The sequence below is a fragment of the Epinephelus fuscoguttatus genome, linkage group LG16 (assembly GCF_011397635.1).
Source record: "Epinephelus fuscoguttatus linkage group LG16, E.fuscoguttatus.final_Chr_v1".
Classification (NCBI taxonomy): Eukaryota; Metazoa; Chordata; class Actinopteri; order Perciformes; family Serranidae; genus Epinephelus; species Epinephelus fuscoguttatus.
The window spans coordinates 12371026-12388437 of NC_064767.1; the positions used below are offsets into that span (position 1 = coordinate 12371026).

The 17412-nt window shown below is 38.4% G+C and overlaps 1 long non-coding RNA gene across 3 annotated transcripts in view; it reads right to left on the reverse strand.

The window, feature by feature from the left end:
- LOC125904065 (uncharacterized) overlaps window positions 1-17412 on the reverse strand; it is an 80128-nt gene that overhangs the window by 49495 nt on the left and 13221 nt on the right. For all 3 annotated transcript variants that reach the window (XR_007451380.1, XR_007451379.1, XR_007451378.1), the window contains exon 2: window positions 13177-13394. This is a non-coding gene — a long non-coding RNA (uncharacterized LOC125904065). The remainder of the gene's footprint in view (window positions 1-13176; window positions 13395-17412) is intronic.

Below are 17412 nucleotides of genomic sequence, written 5' to 3' on the forward strand. Positions count from 1 at the left end.
TCGGCATGTCGCCGCTATTCTAGCACCTGGTAGCGTCAGGGGGAAAGTGCAGCGAGGCAACAACGTAAGTTAAGGGAGCGATCTCTGAGTAGGGCGGCAGGAGGGGTCGTAGATGGGTCAAACAACCACCAACTTTCACCTGGGAGGACGGTGTTCGCTTCCCATAAGAATGTTAAGCCAAGCCATGTTCTGTCCTAGACCCAACCATGTGCGTTTGTAGTTGAAGGAAAAAAACGTCAATTTGCAGTGTTGTACTGACGTAGTGCATTTATTCTGAGAGACTGTACATAAAGATTAAATTTCCTGTGAAAACAGAAGCGTATTTTGAAAACAGACAATGCATCTAACAGGCTGAAGTTGACATGACGTCCTACAACATCAACAACCTACAAACCCAGAATACCTTGCACGTCATATCTTGACGTGGAAAGACCAAAATACACATGACATCAATGTATGACAAGGTCGGAGTGAGAATGTGTTGTTTTCTTCTTGCACTGCTATGAGTACTACTAGAACCGCAGATAGTACTACAGCTGACAGCACTACACAGGTCATGACTGCTGACACTGCTGGAGCTCATTGTCAGAATTTAACAGAGCAATGTGGTGTGTTCAGGTTCATCAATCAGTTTGAAAACTTGAGAACCAGCTGGACATGCGAGGCTTCAACCTGACAGACGTAACGGACATTTGGAAACAAGGACGAGTGTAACAAACAAACAAACAAACACACTCATACATACACATGCAGATTTTCTTGACTTCAGGCCCAGGGGAAGGAGACACACACACATTCGATTGCTCATTTGTACACAGAGTCATTCATACACACGAGTGTGACGTACGTGCATGCACATTCGCTTAGTCATATATACACAAAAAAACCACACACTTGGTCACTCCAGTCATGCAGAAAAACATGGATAAAGTCACTCACAAATTTTACACACAGCCTCAAACACTAACACACACACACACACACACACACACACACACACACACACACACAGCAGCGGGCGTGATGACACACAGCATGTCTTATCTAAACAGAAGAAGAATTGTAGGCCAAGAAATAACAGATGAGTCCTGTGGGGCAAAAACAGACAGACCAACACTGAACAACACTCAACTAAAAATAACTACAAGTACTACTGCGAATACGACTGTTAACACTGCAACAACTACGGCTCCCACTACTACTACTGCTAATACTCCTACAAGACAACCAGACCGTATTCATTAGACATATTTCAACAATTTGGAAAATACAATTTCTTTCTGGAAACAATGCTGAGATGGAAATCAGTCCCAGAGCTGCATTCAGTTCATGGTTAGCTTAGCTTAGCACGAAGACTGGAATCAGGGGGAAACAGCTAGCATGGCTCCATCCAAAGATTAAAAGTACACCTACAGTAAACACCTTAAATTCATTAACTAACACGCTGTATCTTTTGTTTAATATGTACACAAATGGAGAACGACAATTTGTGTTTTTAAAGGGTGAGTCACCATTCACTGATAACGTAGGTGCGGACGTTTCCAGGCTCCTCTCTGTCAGCTCCTCTAAATTTGTGCTAAATTTATGCTGTTAGGTCTATTTTGCTTTTTGTGGTTGATTTTGGATGGTGGTGGCGTATCAACTCCCCATTCTGTAAACTCTCCTTCTTCTGACTTGCAGCTAGCAAGTCAGGTTGAGGTTTTCTCAAACGTAAACATCAGTAAACATTGAGGAAAGTTGGGGAAGATGGCACCAGTAGAACTAGCATCTTGCTAGCCGTTGTACAGGTGTTGGGAAATAAACTGGACAACCTCAATGCCGCTTCAGTTTCTGACTGGATATGAGGAACTGTAATCTCATTTGATTCCCCAAAACTTGGCAAAATCCTCGACAGCGCCATTCAATCAGGTGACTCTTCTTCTATTTGCCAAGTTAACAGTGCAGAGGACCGCACAGTGAAAAAAGGAGAGAAGGCATGTGCTTTAAAGTGAATAAGGACTGGTGTGACGGTGGGATTGAGAGGTGCTGTCCTGTTCCTGCTGTGGATCACTACTGCATGCCGTTCAGAGGTGGCTGCAGTGCGGTTCAAAAGGAGCGACCATCACTCCATCTTATTGAGGTTGGGATGTGTGGACAGTTAAATCATTCCACAACCAGAATCCATAGATTACCAGAACCATCTGGAAACATGGACGATTATAAAGCAGCAGCCAATAATGTAAGAACACTCAAAATAGGACTAAAAGGTTTAAAGTTATACTAAAGTTGGAACTCGTTCTTGACAAACAGCATTTCATCCACCCAGTACTTCTGGCTAAAGCGCAGGCTGCCAGATTTGGTCAAGAAGCTGCATGCAGTTACTACTACTACCGACTGTTGTTAGCTGACTTCCTACACAAACAATTCAAAATGACAAAATTTTGAACAAAATCAGTTCATTTCAATGGGATTGCTGCGATTAGTGGATTAGTTCAGGAATCCTAAATAAATCCACAAATATTTGTTTGTGTCAAGTTCAGCTTTGGGGGACTTAAACTTTGACCTGCAAATTTGTGCCATTATAGCAAGATGTCTTTAAAGTCCTGAATTCTAATGTATGGAGAAAGCCAGGGAGTCAAAAATGGAGTAAGTTATGACAATTTAAAAACTGTGTTGCACTATGCACTTTTATTTTAGTATAAACTCTACATAAGTGGAAAGGTGCACAGACAGTTATGAGACAGGACTCAGTCGTAAAACGCGTTTTGAATAGATTGTACGGCATATCATCTTGTTAGTGTACAAGCTAATAAGCTCTTTATCAAGCCGCAACCTCTGAAGCTGAAAAATTAAGCCAGCACAGAAGTGCCAAAACCTGCAGTTTCGCTAATGGCCACTTGAGGCTGACCCCAGAAGACAGTCAATCCCCACAGAGCACCGTGTTAAATGCCCAACTTTACCTTAGAAATAAACATGTTTACAACCTGGTACAAAAACAATGTCGGTCTCTGTAGCTAATTTCCCCCTTCATGACAGTTGTGCAGGGGTGAATGTTCACATAACTCACCCGTTTACATTTTATTAAAGCTTAAGGTTACGCATATTTAAGAGTGGGGCCGCTTTGAGTGACAGGCTGTTTGTGGAAAGTGTCTTCAACTTCTCAGTCTTATCCACCCCTCGTTCTGGCCCAAATATGGTCACTTCTGGCTCCAAAGAAACCAAGATGGTGACGGCTAAAATGCCTCACTCAAGGCCTCAGAACAAGAGTCCACAAACCAGTGGGTGATGTCACGGTATCTACGACCATTATTTCTACACTCTGTGCTTTTTATACATATTTAATGAGCATTGTTGGAGGACGCCTGAGATGTAAGAGTTTCACTGTCAACAGCTGCTTCTTGTGCATATGATAAATAAATAACTTGAAAGAACTAATTTTTTTTTAACAGTACTCTAGAAAAGTCATGTGATCATCAGAGTCAGTAAGAATTATCTTCTGGAGAACAAGAATGTCTAAACCAAATTTCATTACAATCCACTGATAAATTTTGGACATACAGACCAACATTGCCACCCTCTTTGTAACACACACACACGCAAACACATATATAGAATTATGGCTCAGTGCCAGAGTTTCCAGTCCTACCAGCCGTTAATGACCAGTGAAGCGCTGACCACCAACGGACTGTTAATCAAATCAGAACTGACTCAAACAATAGACATCGCTTCTGCACACAACAACCCCCAACACACACACACACACACACACACACAGAGTTACACTACAGTCTAATGAAACAAGATGGCTGCTACTATAGCATCAACAAAGAGGTCATCGGGTATGTGGAAGCTGTTGGAAACAGTTGGGTTAAAAAAATGAAAAGAACAAAAAGAAAAGGAGCCTGTCGGGGTGAAAGAGGGAGGAAGGAATGAAACCACACACACACACACACACAAAACATACACACACACACACTCCTGGGGTGTGTTTTTAGGCAGGTGTCGGCTCTTTTGCCTGCAGACGAAGGCGAAGATCGTGGTGAACACAAGAAGCTGCTTCCAGTCTGTGAAAGTTTATTTTACGAGCAGATAAACTGTAAATAAAAAACGCTTGAGGACACAAAATGGCCGCTGTGGTTGACGGTGTATTATTGCCATGGTAACGTGGGAGGAGGTAGGTGACACTGTAGCTGCCTGATGCCTGTTGTTTGTTTGTGATGGTTAAAAAAAAAAAAATACTGTCTACCTCCTTCAGTTCCTCATGGCATCGAGCCTTGTGCGAAACTGCATTTTTCTAATGTGCGTTCAGGATCAGCCTCCTCCGTCTTTGTTTTGATGTTGCACAGTGGAGGATTCGCTGTGTGTGTCTCTCAGAGGCTACAACATCACTACTGGGCTGGTTTTTGAGATGCGTCAAAGCAGCAAAATCTCAAAAAAACATAAAAATAACAGTTGTAATTTTGTCTGTTCTCAGAAATCATACAAACAAAATAAATAAATAAAAAAATGTAAAAAAAAAAAATAATTTTCAGATTATGTCACCAGCTAAGTAACAGTTCTGCTACATTTAAATGTCATTTTCTTAACCGTGATGTGGTGATTATTCCTCATTTTGTTTTGGAAACATCCTAAAACTTCAAAAACAAGAAGACATATCTCAACCTACTGACCAAATTCTCTCTCATTTTAATAAAAAAAAAATTCTCAGCAGCAGAATGAGACTACATGTCTTCACTGTTTAAACTCATTACTAAAATATTGTGGTAATAAAACCACACTGTGCAGGTTTAAACAGCTGAAATACTGTTGAAATAATGAAAAAACTAACAGACACCAGCAGTGACATTGTGTAGATTTACAGAGTCAACTGATTCATTATCATTATTATTATTAAACTGTACAGTGAATGCACCACCCAAACTATATTTCCAACACACATATATGTAACACCGTGACTGTTTACACCATCACACAGCTCACTGCTGCACTTTAACAAATCACTGTTTTGTCTCTCAGCGACAATCATTCTTAAATTTAAGATAAAATATTAAAAACTGATACATAGTTTAATTTACAGGGATTTATAATGTAGAATTTTAACGACTGTGAAAACGTGAGTAAAATTTTGGCGACAGACATCAAGGAAATCTACAACAAAAAAGACCAAGCTCAAATTTGTAATTTTGAATGTCCTTGTTCTTATTAAAACACAAATTATAAGAGTGTGTGACATTTAAATTTTGTTTCTACTGCAACATTTTACATCTGAAATTTGATATCTAATTTTAAAAGGAAATGGTCTTATTAAATAAATTGAATTAAATTCAAAGTAAATACGTCAATAAAATATTTAATTGCATTTCCATAACAGAGGCATTTTGGTCTTTGGTTTTGTTTTACAACAGTAAAGAAAATGTGAAATATTAATCAAATAATTGTTAAAACCACATGCATAATAACATACGTAAATAAAAAATCAAACTGTAATATCAACATGTTTTTAGAAGTGGACTGGGCAGCTACGTCAAAGATTTTTTTACTTATCCATAAATACATTTTTTTCCTCAAATCAAAAAGATTCACGTTCTGTTTTTATTTAAAATCAAAAATACGATCAACAAATATTTAATTATCTGCAGGCTGAATTATTCTTTAATTTCTGATTTTGCATCTACAACCATTTAGAGGTGCAAAAATATTTTACATAACACGATCAAGCTTCAGAATTACTGAAAATATTTTACATGTACACTGAAACTGATTCACCTTTTCTTAAAATTACATTTTACTGATCCACATGCAGATTTAAATTTATACGTATCTATGTTAATGAACTTAAAACAACACTTTCTCCTTTTAAAAAACTATTATAAATATTATATACACAGCATGTCTTATAATATATATATTACGGCTAATGGTGGACACGTGTGACTGTGTTGCCTTTAACAAACAAAAACTACAAGAATTAATTTATTCAGGCCTGCTCAGCAAAGTTTTCAATTTTCAAAAACTCAAATGCCTGTGGGCATTTTCTAGCTGTCACACAGGAAAATTAAAATGAATTTTTTTATGTTATTTTGATTCTTTTTTAGTTTTATTGACTTAAAAAAATCTGTGTATGATCGATTCCTGCAGTAATCAGATATTACTGCGATAATGTATTTTAAAAAAAGCATAAACAAAACATCGCCAAAAACTGGTAAAAAAATATTTTTGATTAACAAGATTAATACGGAGCCTTTAAATGTCAGGATACTGACTGATTAAGGAAGGCAACAACACTTGAATTTTGTAAACAGGAGCTGGTGTGTAATGACAAAACTCTACATTAAAATAAAACAAGAGAGGGTGGCAGTTTCGCTGAATATTACAGATCAGAAGAATTATTACTTTTGGTCGTAAAAATTATTTAAATCATTGGCTTAGGACGTATTATATGTGTAAGTATAGATGTGTAAATAATAATTAGACAACACAGTAAATGAGAAGAGAGAGAACTGTCCATTAGTCAGAAAGCCACTGACATAAGCCATCCTGTTTTATCCCCAACTCACTGAGAGTGACACAACAAATATATATTAATATGATGCTTCCTCACCAATAGTTGAGTCAACAGCTGTCACATGTGTAAAAACGTCTCTGTTAAAGTCACATTTTTACACGAAAAGCACAAAGACAACATGAATCAGCTGTGAAATAAGAAACTAACACAAACTTCCTGCTTCGAGCTCAAATCAGCAGTTTAACAAGACTTCTCGCAATTTAAAACCTGTTTGACCAATCAGATCTCATCAGTGACTGTGTATCAACCTGTTTAAGTAAAGATTAAAAGTTGAAGAATGAGTATATTGACAGGGAAGTTGTGGTTCTGCACTGTTACTTCCTGGAGACCACCTGTCAATCAAATGTAGTGGGCGGACACAGTGATGTCATCATCTTTGGATATTACTGTTTTTATGTCACAATATATTATTTAAAAAATTAGCTGTGCACCAGATATTATTTACAACTTCTACGAAATATCTGAATGTCATCTCTTTTTAAAGGCCTTAAAAAGTTTGATTAGTTAGTTGATAAGTTTGTTGTTTAATATAGGTTTGAAATACTACAAAGATACAGTTTTTTATTTCAAAATATGGCATGTGCTACTATGAAACACTTAAATGTTGTGCCGATGGTTGGGACAGATTTATTTGCAGTGAAACAAGTGTTTCTGTTTTTTTTCTCACAGGCCTCAGTAAGAGTCAAAACTCTGTCCCCACATTGTTTGAGTGCAGATAAATTTTGAGGTTTTAAATGTTTGCATGTGTTGCTCTGTGAATCTGACAAACTATAAAGAGTGAATGTAAAAACACACAGGGCATCAGTGTAAGTAACAAACCTCCCTCCTGCCTCACGTCGCCCCCTGCATGCACCAGAGAGAATAAACTTCGTTTTTTTAGTTTTAGTTTGGGAGGAAAACTGAAGCTACTCATGTTTCTGTGCAAACTTCATGTCCTGCTTTTAACGTTTTTACAGAGAAGCTGTGAAACTAGTCTCCACTCCGGCTCACTATCAGACTGGGAGCTGCCCAGTACGAATACAGACTATGGACTCAAACTATGAATCAGAAATTTGATTGTGAGATTCATTCAGCAGCAAGAAGTCAGTGAAACTTAAGAAAACAGGGCGTCAGTGGTCATCAAACTGAGGCTGAGTACGATGAAGGTGGTTGACAGAAAACAGAAAATAAGACATTAATTTATTAGAAACTCGATTCATGGTACACAGAAGTGATTATTCTTTCAAATTTAACTCAATTCTTTGCTTTTAATCTTATGAAATAGTGAGAATTTTACAGCCTTAGATATCCGACAGTGCAGGCATGTAACAGGTATGTTTACTTAAGTACAATTTAGACGCACATGTACATATTTCTCTTCACTACTTTATGCCTCTGATTGAATGACCATGAGCTCCTAATTGCTCCCTATGTGGAGATAAAGTGTTTACATTGTTGTTCCTGCTACAAGTGTGATGTTACGTTGTCTACGAAAAATATAATTAGCTTATTAAATATGATTAAATACGACATTACTACATAATCACTACATATTGAAGTATTAGTATAAACATATAGGCTGTACTGTAGATTACTTTTGAAAGTAGTTACAATTGCTTGACCTCAACCAGGTGAAAAAATAATGCTGCGTACATGTTCATATATTAATATTATAGTGGAATAAATACATATAATCAAAATAAAACATGTAACAATAAAACACAGACAGAAGCCAGTGATTACTTTCTATAATTTCAGTGCATTGGCTCCTAATTTATAAACATCTTAAACATTTCAAATGCAAGATTTTGACATGCAATGGAATATTTTTACACTGTGGTGTTCGTACTTTTACTCCTCACTGTCTTGCCTTTGCCTGCTTTTATCAGTGGTGGAAGAAGAATTCAGATCGTAAGTAAAAGTCATAATACAACAATGTAAACATACTCTATTACAGGTAAGACTAAGTTCTATGCTCACAATGTTACTTAAGTTGAAGTATTACCAGCAAAATGTATTTAAAGTAACAAGATGACATTGTTTTTAATTATAAGGATTGTGTGTGCACTAGACATCATTTTGTATATATTCCACATTAATTATTGTCTTGATAAAAGTCATTGTGCGCACAGTTTATTATATGACACTTCTCCACAGTCTTTGTATTAAATATAAAACTTCAGTGTATTATTATTATTATGTTTAATAGGTTAAAATGTAAACAGCATTTTGTTGATGTGGAGGATTTCAATAACCCGTCGGGTATTTTAAAGACTTTGCAGACTGATGAAGTATGTACAGTCATGTTGCCTGACTGTGTGGGTGCACACAGACTGGACTCCAACCTGATCATGTCTAATCAGTGACAACTTCCTATGTGGATGTCACCACTAAAATATAAAGTATTCACAATTAATGCATTAAATTGATCATGTGTTGTATATAAAATAAAAAATAGTAACTACAGCTGTAAAAGTAACTCAATACTGTACTTAGAGTACACTGTGTACCACTGATGTGCTGCTGCTGTGACCTGAATATGAAAATGAAACACATCAACACAGATCAGCCGGAAAACAGCGAGTGCAGAAAGCAGCAAAGGATTCTGGGATCATGTGTGACGGATCTATAGGCAGTAATTTCTACATGCTTCATGCAGGGCGTTTAAATGCGAAGATTAACCCTGACTTCATGGATGTAATCCAGGAAAGTAAACATCATCCAATTCTACAGGGTCACTGACAGCAGCAGAGGTGGGTCTGTGAAATGAGATTTACACCTCGACAAGGAGTGTGTGTGTGTGTGTGTGTGTGTGTGTGTGTGTGTGCGCTGCTGTTCCTTCTATTAATCTTTCACCTCCTGATCGAGGCTAAAATAATAAAACACAAAAACATGTTGATACGGCGGCAGCAGCTCAATGAGATTCGGTAATCTTGTTACGACTAAAACTGAACGACCTCAACTTGGATTTTTTTCTCCTCTCTCTTCAAACTGTTTTGGCTTTTAGGGCCATTTTAAAATATGTGTTTTATATGTTTATATGTTCTAATCAACACTGTAAGACACTAAACACCACAAGCAACCATCAGGTCAAATCAACACCTCCGACAGCCTCAGCAGTACCAACCACACGAGCTCCAACACACAGCATGGGTGCTGTTACAGTTTGTACTTTTTGGACCCTCAGACAGAAACACCCTCTGACCAGCAGACAGTCCAGCAGGGACTCTACTGCCCTCTGATGGATCCCACACTGAAACATTCACACACACATTCACACTCACAGATCAGACTGTGAATACAGAGTCACGTTCCAACATATCAATGGTGCCAGATTCATTCTCACCTGATGGCTGTGTGAAACATTTATATATCTATAAAGGCCACAAATGTCACAAAGACTGAAATGTATCAGTCAAAACCTCGTCACCAAATAAGACTTGATGACCAAACAACCACCAAACAAGTAAAATCAGTACCAAAGAAAAGAAGTCAATGCAATAAAAGTTAAGATATTACACACACAGACCCACCATACGTTATACAAATGAGAAAGTGATGTAACTGACTAGAGATTAATCAATTATTCGATTAGAGAAAAGCAATCAGCAACAACTTTTATAATGGATTTGTTTATTACATAACTTTCTGTGCAAAAATGCAAAAACAACCAGCACTGGTTTGTTCTTCAAAATGTGAAAATTTGCAGCTTTTCTTTGTCGTCTACAGTGTGATTATAAACTGAATATTTTTGGTTTCGTGACCTCTACTTTGACAAATACTTTAAGTTTTTTAATACATGTAATGGGCATTTTCACCCCCTAATTTTACTGTTTTTATTTATCTATCTATTTATTTTATTTTTTTTACATTTTATAGATTAAAAAATGAGTCCATTATTGGAGATACAGTAATTGTCAGATTAAATGATAATGTAAATAAATGTCAGTTGCAGAGCTACGATTGACTATAAAGCATATTTGACTCAAACAGTAACGTGTATGTTTCACATGTTACGCTGTAAAAGCGTGACATTTTTTCGGATTGTTTGGTTGATATCAGACGAGATGTGTTCGTAGTTAACTCACTTTGAAAGTTTTTTAAATGGGAACTTGAGTTTTCATATGAAGTCATAGTCAGTCTGTGAAAACAGCTGTAAAATACCTTCAGTGACTCGGGAGGAGCTTTCCAAAGTTTTATACATTATGTTGTCTTGCTGGGGCTGAGAAACCTTCATTTTAACTGTTGTGGGACTGTGTTTCAAGGTGACACAGAGGGTTTAATGAATGTAAGTTGAATTACGGGGAATATGAGATGCAGTGGTTTTAGAGCTTTAGCTGCACTGGAAACTTAAAGTCAGCACATCTTTACCTCTGATGCTTTGACTCTGAACATTGTTGGGTTTTTTTTTATCTGTTTTTATCTCTTGTGAGTCCCCAAACTTTATACAAGTATGAAACTGAATCACTGGAGTGTCTCTTTAACATGCTCTCAGGGTGCAACAAGGCGTTGCAAAATGACATAGTTTATGTCACTGGTGGTTGACACCTGTAGGGGGAGGAGGTCAAGTCCATTCTTCAAATGTTCTTTGTGGAATAACATCGCTGATTCCCAAAATGGTCACCCTGTCGCATGTGCTTTATGCCTGTATGTGTTCATACTTGTGTGTAACACATACACAGTACAATCAGGACACACCCGCAGTACTTAAACACCTCACTGGTCAAACCTGGAGGGTCGTCATGCTCAGAAAGTTAATCTCAGATCTACCATTACGTTTAATCCCATCAGCGAGGCGATGACTTTACACACTCATACACACACACAGTAGTACTACACTTCACAGGGCCCAGTCACAAACTATTAAGGAATACTTCGCCCTCCGAAATGACCATTTATATATCAAATACTCCGCCTGTGACACGTTTGTAACTTTTCTCACGTGGTGAACAAAGAATCTAAACACAGAGAATTTCTTAATGAATTGAAGTCGAAATATGTGTTTACAAACTCTCTCACAACTCACACAGTACAATCCACATCTCATTTCTCCAGTCATATGATTTCCAAACATTTTTATTAAAACCTTGTAATTTAAAACATTTCCACAAAAACAGTCTCAAATATGGACGGGTTACACACCTGCTCTGTTTATACTGAAGTGTTTTAAATTATAAAGTTTCAGTGAAAATGTATATATGTCTGTATGTATGTATCTACGTATATATAGTCCAACGTCATTGTTGTACAGCGCTCTCTCACCAAATAAAAGTTATTTTTGTAATATGGTATTGTATGTTTTTTGCTCATTTTCATATTTGCATTCAACATAACATAATAACATAATGGGATTGCTTTAAAGTTACATGATCAAGTTTGAGGTACAGTTAAAAATCAGGCACCCTGGATATCATTAAATTATTTTAACATTACATAATAAGATGGTTTTATAGTCATTGAATCATAATGTGTAGAACAGGGGTCTGCAACTTTTTCAGGCTAAGGGCCCCTCAGCTGAAAGAGAGACGGAGCAGGGACCCTCCTCTACTGCAGGGATACTCAACTCATGGCATGCTAGCCAAAGCTTCTGGCCCTCAGTAGGATGCCGGGTGGTCCACCACTATTTTCTCATTCATAATGAAGAAAAAAACAACTGATACACACAGACATATAAGGAGCCACGGTGCATAAAAAAAGCATAAAAATAGAACTTGTTGACCAAAAGAAGTGCCAGAAGTGAATCCCATGGACCCCCAAAAGAGGTCTATGCTAAGCCCCAAATGTCCTCAAATCCTAGACACACCCAAACAGTATAATGTGAGGGAAATATTTTGGTGTGACAAGCAATACGTAATTGAGAAAAATGATGTCAGCTGACCAAAATCTGATCATGTTTTTTCAGTGTAGTTTCAACATGTTTAATCTGTTTTATTTATTTATTTATTCATGTGAGTGTAACCGATGTATAATTGTAAAAAGTTTATATTTCACCAAATCCATCTTTCGTATTTGTTCATATTTTGTTGCTGCTTTTTTATGTGTTCACATTTGTTTCTGTATTTATTTTGGGGAGCTTTTATTTTTGGTAAATTCGATTTTTGTTCGGTGACGACATTTCGGTGATGTCATATCCTGTACATCTGTGCTATTCTCCTCATTCGTTTTCAGGACCCTGTGAGGAGAGGTGTGTTTGTGACAAGCTGGTCATAAGAAGTTGCTGTACTGATTTGAATGTGTTTTGCACAGAGAATAAATCCCTCTGGTTAGCAAGGCAGAATCTGTCCTCGTCTCCTTCCTCACCATCCATGAACACAACCCAGAGCTTGTTGCAAACTGAAGTGTCAGGCCAAACCGGTTACATGAGTATTTTTATCTTCTTCTATTGTGGTGCATTTTGTCGAATCCATATAATTTTTAAATTTAGACTTTGCAGTGTAAAGCATTGTGTAACTGCTTTAAAAGTTGCTGTATAGATAAAGTTTTTGTTTATTATTCATTTAGTTATTCCTGCAGCTGTTTGCATTTTATCTTAAACATCCCCACTGTAAGCTCCGCCCCCACTTTCTGCCGCATTGCATTGTGGGACAAGTTTTAGTGTGCATACTGACTGGAACCTGCTAAGAACTGTTGTGCAGAGTGAACTTGTGTCTTACCTCAGAGTTAAATTTGCAACTTCATCCTCTGGTCTTGATTTGTTTTCCATTTCCTGTTGGACAGCCAATCAGAGTGAAGCTTCTGGCAGGTGGCTCAGCTGGTGCAGCTCGGTCCATCAGACGATTCGGTGGCCACGTTTCCTCCAGCGTGCTGCCGCTGCTCCACCACGACAAACTGAAGACACACAGAGAGGAAGTCCAAACAGAGACACCCTGCCCTGTCACACACACACACACACACACACACACACACACACACACACACACACACACACAGAAAGAAAGAAAGAAAGAAAGAAAGAAAGAGGCCCAGTGATGACTGAGTGCTTCAGCATGGAGAGGAATGTCTTAATGACTGCCAAGTTTCTGCTCCTTTATGACCAAAGGTGTGTGTCAGTGATAATATGATGATGATTTTGTGTGTAAAAGCGTTCAAAGGTTTATTTTAAAGGGCTTACATGAGGTGTAAAATCCTGTTAGCGCCACCTACAGGCTGCAGTGTTCACTACAGTTCATTTAGGGCCTGTATCGACTTTTTTTTCCTCAGCATCAACATCTTTTTTCAGTTGTTCTCATTGACAAATAGGCAAATACGGCCGCCTCAAAAAAAAAAAAAGCCTGCGCCCAGTGTCTTTTTCAGAGCAGTCTGACACCAAGCGCTTCGAGCTGAAAATCTCTGAACTTTTCAGAAAGTTGCTGGTGATGTCACGCTGCTCCTTTAGCTAGGCTAATGTCTCCAGTCACAACAAAGACAGAAAAGTCCACTTAGTTCAGACACTGTTGTTGGTGAGTGTTGTGCTATTATCACTGTACACTTTGTTAGCTTGTTGTTAATCTCTCAAGACAGATTCTGCAATTTACATTGTACATTGTTGGGTTTGAACGATGCTGCGCGTTAGCCAATCACATTGGAGGGGGCATGGCCGAGACGTGCAGGTGTCCCCAGAAAATGTGTACCTACAGAAACAGCAAGCTCCGCGTCCATAGCGACCGCTCCACCCAAAATGCTGTCTCGTCAACATAAAAAAAAAAAAAAAAATTTCCAGCGGATGTCTTAGTTACAACATGATTGAGTTAACTGGAGTAGTTTCATGTCGTATCCGACAACGGGAGACTTTTAACAGATGACGTCCTGATGTTAGCTTTGCTAACTGTCCCTGTCAGCTGCAGCCACTGATGCTTTCTAGACATTGTGATTTCCCATAACTGAATAAATACCACACATAGCAACACAAAACTGCTTTGCTAGCTCAATCATGTTGTAACTAAAATATCCACTGGAAAAAATATTTTATTCACGGACCGTTTATTGAGTTATTACCTTATTTTTATACAGTCTATGGTTATTACAGACACCGCTAACGGCTAACATTAACAGCTAATGGTTAGCCCAGCTAATCTACGATAACCATGTTATTAATTACAAAACGTGCACACAGAAATAGTAACGTTTGTTCACTCATTGTGTTTATAGACTTAACAAACATCAGATTAGTCTACACGGTGATATAGTGACGTGAAAAATGTGACATATAGCTAAACTCTGCTGGTTTTCTCCCCGAAGTATTTGTAAACAACACAGCGATTCCCTGGGAGCACCGCCAGAAGTGAAGGGCGTGAGCGATCGCAGAGGCCCCTGCACTTCCGTAGTCAAAAAACTCCGAACTGTGCCTCCAGAGGTAAAGGAAGGGAAAAAAAAAACAAAACTTTTTTTTTTTTTTTTTTTTTTTTTTTAAACCGATGGATTTCCAGATTGGCTTGTTGTTAACTGTGTCGTCAACCCTCTGTTAACGTAGTGTTACATTAGCTACCTAGCTAACATCAATGTCAACATGTTGTTGTCATAGAAACAAAACCCATACGCAACACTTTTTAAATTAAGTGCTGGGATGAAGTGCTCCCCAGCACTCTACCATCGCTTTCTCGTAGAAAAACGCTATGTGGACACAGGCCCTAAGTGCTGAACAGATCAAACATCCCAATGTGTTCTAATCCCAATTAAGCAAATATCGACGCTTTGCCAATAGACCTTCACGTCTAAATAGGACGCGCTTGGTGTCTGTTGGTAACGCTTTTTGACAGTGGGTCAATTTATGCTTGTTATATGCATATTATCATTTAAAAATACACTTCTGTTTCCACAGGAATCTTACAGTTACTACTCGATAGATGCATAGAGTCTCTTTCATAATACACTTAAAACGTCGGTAAAACATTACATTTATTTGCCTCTGCAACAGAGGCAGAGGCGTGGTTAGGTTAGAAAACACATCACGGTTTGGCTCTATATTCACACGGGAAGCAAACAGCAGGCTCCTGGGTGAAAGTCCAGGGTTTGTTAGACCCTTCTACCTCCCCTCCCTTGTCGTCTTCACTGATCTTGCCAGCAAGTTTTTCATCCTCCACAGTCGACCTCATGTTGAAAGCGTACGACTCCAGGCCGTTCTTAGCAGACACCTTGTCACGCTGGACATCATCTTCAGCCTTGTACTTCTCAGCTTCCCAGCCTACAGGGATATTCCAGCTCTTCATGTAATACTGTTGCCAGTGGCGTTGCAAACAGATGTCACCCACCCAGGGTATCATATCATTTATCATTTGATGAGTTGAGAATGAGAACAAGCTGAACATCCTGATGATTTATCTTTTCTTGGGGTCTCACCAGCAGTTGAGCTGAACATGTGAAGTTTGTCCTGACAGAGGCGCAATAGGAAAGATCCTGTGGTCATTAGACTCTAACGGGTTCATCCTCGGAGGAACAGGAATCATTTTGTGATGATATGATCATATCAGTGTTTTACAAAATGCTAACTGTCCAAATTAATGATTTCAAAAACAGAAAAATTCAGGATTTTCATCCCAAGGAAACTTCTGAATAGCAAGTAAAACAGCGAGTATAACTGTACTAATGTATCAATATTCTCTATTTTTCACTCTAACCATCTAATCATATTTTGTCAATGTTATCGCCCTACGTTTTGTCTTTAAAGCTGTTTTCAAGAACAGAGTCTTAAAGGAGAAACACAATATCCTTTTACGTAAATATTAAGGGCTGTTGAAGTAAACATTAAGTAAACAGTTAAATGTATTTGTAGTTTTACTTGTACTTTTGTTTTGGACCTGAGATGTAGTACAGTATGAGTTTGCGAGTGTGTGTGTGTGTGTGTGTGTGTAGGTGTTGGGACAGGGGGGGCGCCATCGTTGCCGCCCCCAGCCCGGCGAGGGAGACAGTTTGGCGGGCAGCCAGGATGGACCGGGGCCCTGAGACGTCCCTGTGAGTGACCTGGAGACCCGCCTGTCGCTCTGCATGAGCATCAAACACACACACACACACACACACACACACACACACACACACAGCCAATGGGGTTAGTCAAGGGTGGTGATAAGAGTCTGTGTGTTTGTGTAGCTGGCTGAGTGTCTTTGAATGTGTAGGCGTGTGTGTGTGTGGTAGCTGAAGGTAAAAGAGGCACTTTGGGGCTAAACATCTTATTTTCTCTCTCTCATGGCTCCCTCTCTTGGACCAATCACAGATCTACAACCAGGTGGAGCTGGTTTTTATTTACGTTTGAGACATGTTGACTAACTCTCCATCACTAATAAATAATAACAACAAAAACTTCAGTAAGAGTTTGTTGGTCAGTACGACAGGAAACCTCACCACTACAGGGAAGAGACAGTAAATATACCCAAACCACAACCTACATTTATCAGTACACAAATGACTTTCTTTTCCAAACACAGCGAGCTGAGTCAGTTCAAATCACTCATGCTCACCTACAAAGTGACTAAACTCGCTAATTCAAGTTTATGTATGACAACTACTGCTGTCACAACAGTTCAGTCGTCCGATTTCCATCACACTTAAAAATTGCATCAAAAAGCCCCCCAAAAATAAAAAACTATTTTATTTCCTGTGCTGTTATGTTTTACTTCCTGGCACCTGCAACCTTATTCTAACAGGCTTCCTCCTGATATACTGTGACTTAGATTTATGTAATTTGTACGTCACTTTGGACTCAAATTTATTACTGAATTTCCAATTATGTTTCATACTACTGCAATAGGATGCCTGTTTTTCATTGCTGTCTGACGCAGAAAATAATGAGCAGGCAGTGGTATTTGACAACTTCGGAATAAGACCTGGTTGCTTCTGCAGGAATTCCCTAATCACATCCTGACAGTTACAAACATACACATGTAGAAGCTAACCATTACAACAAGAGTCTAATCTGC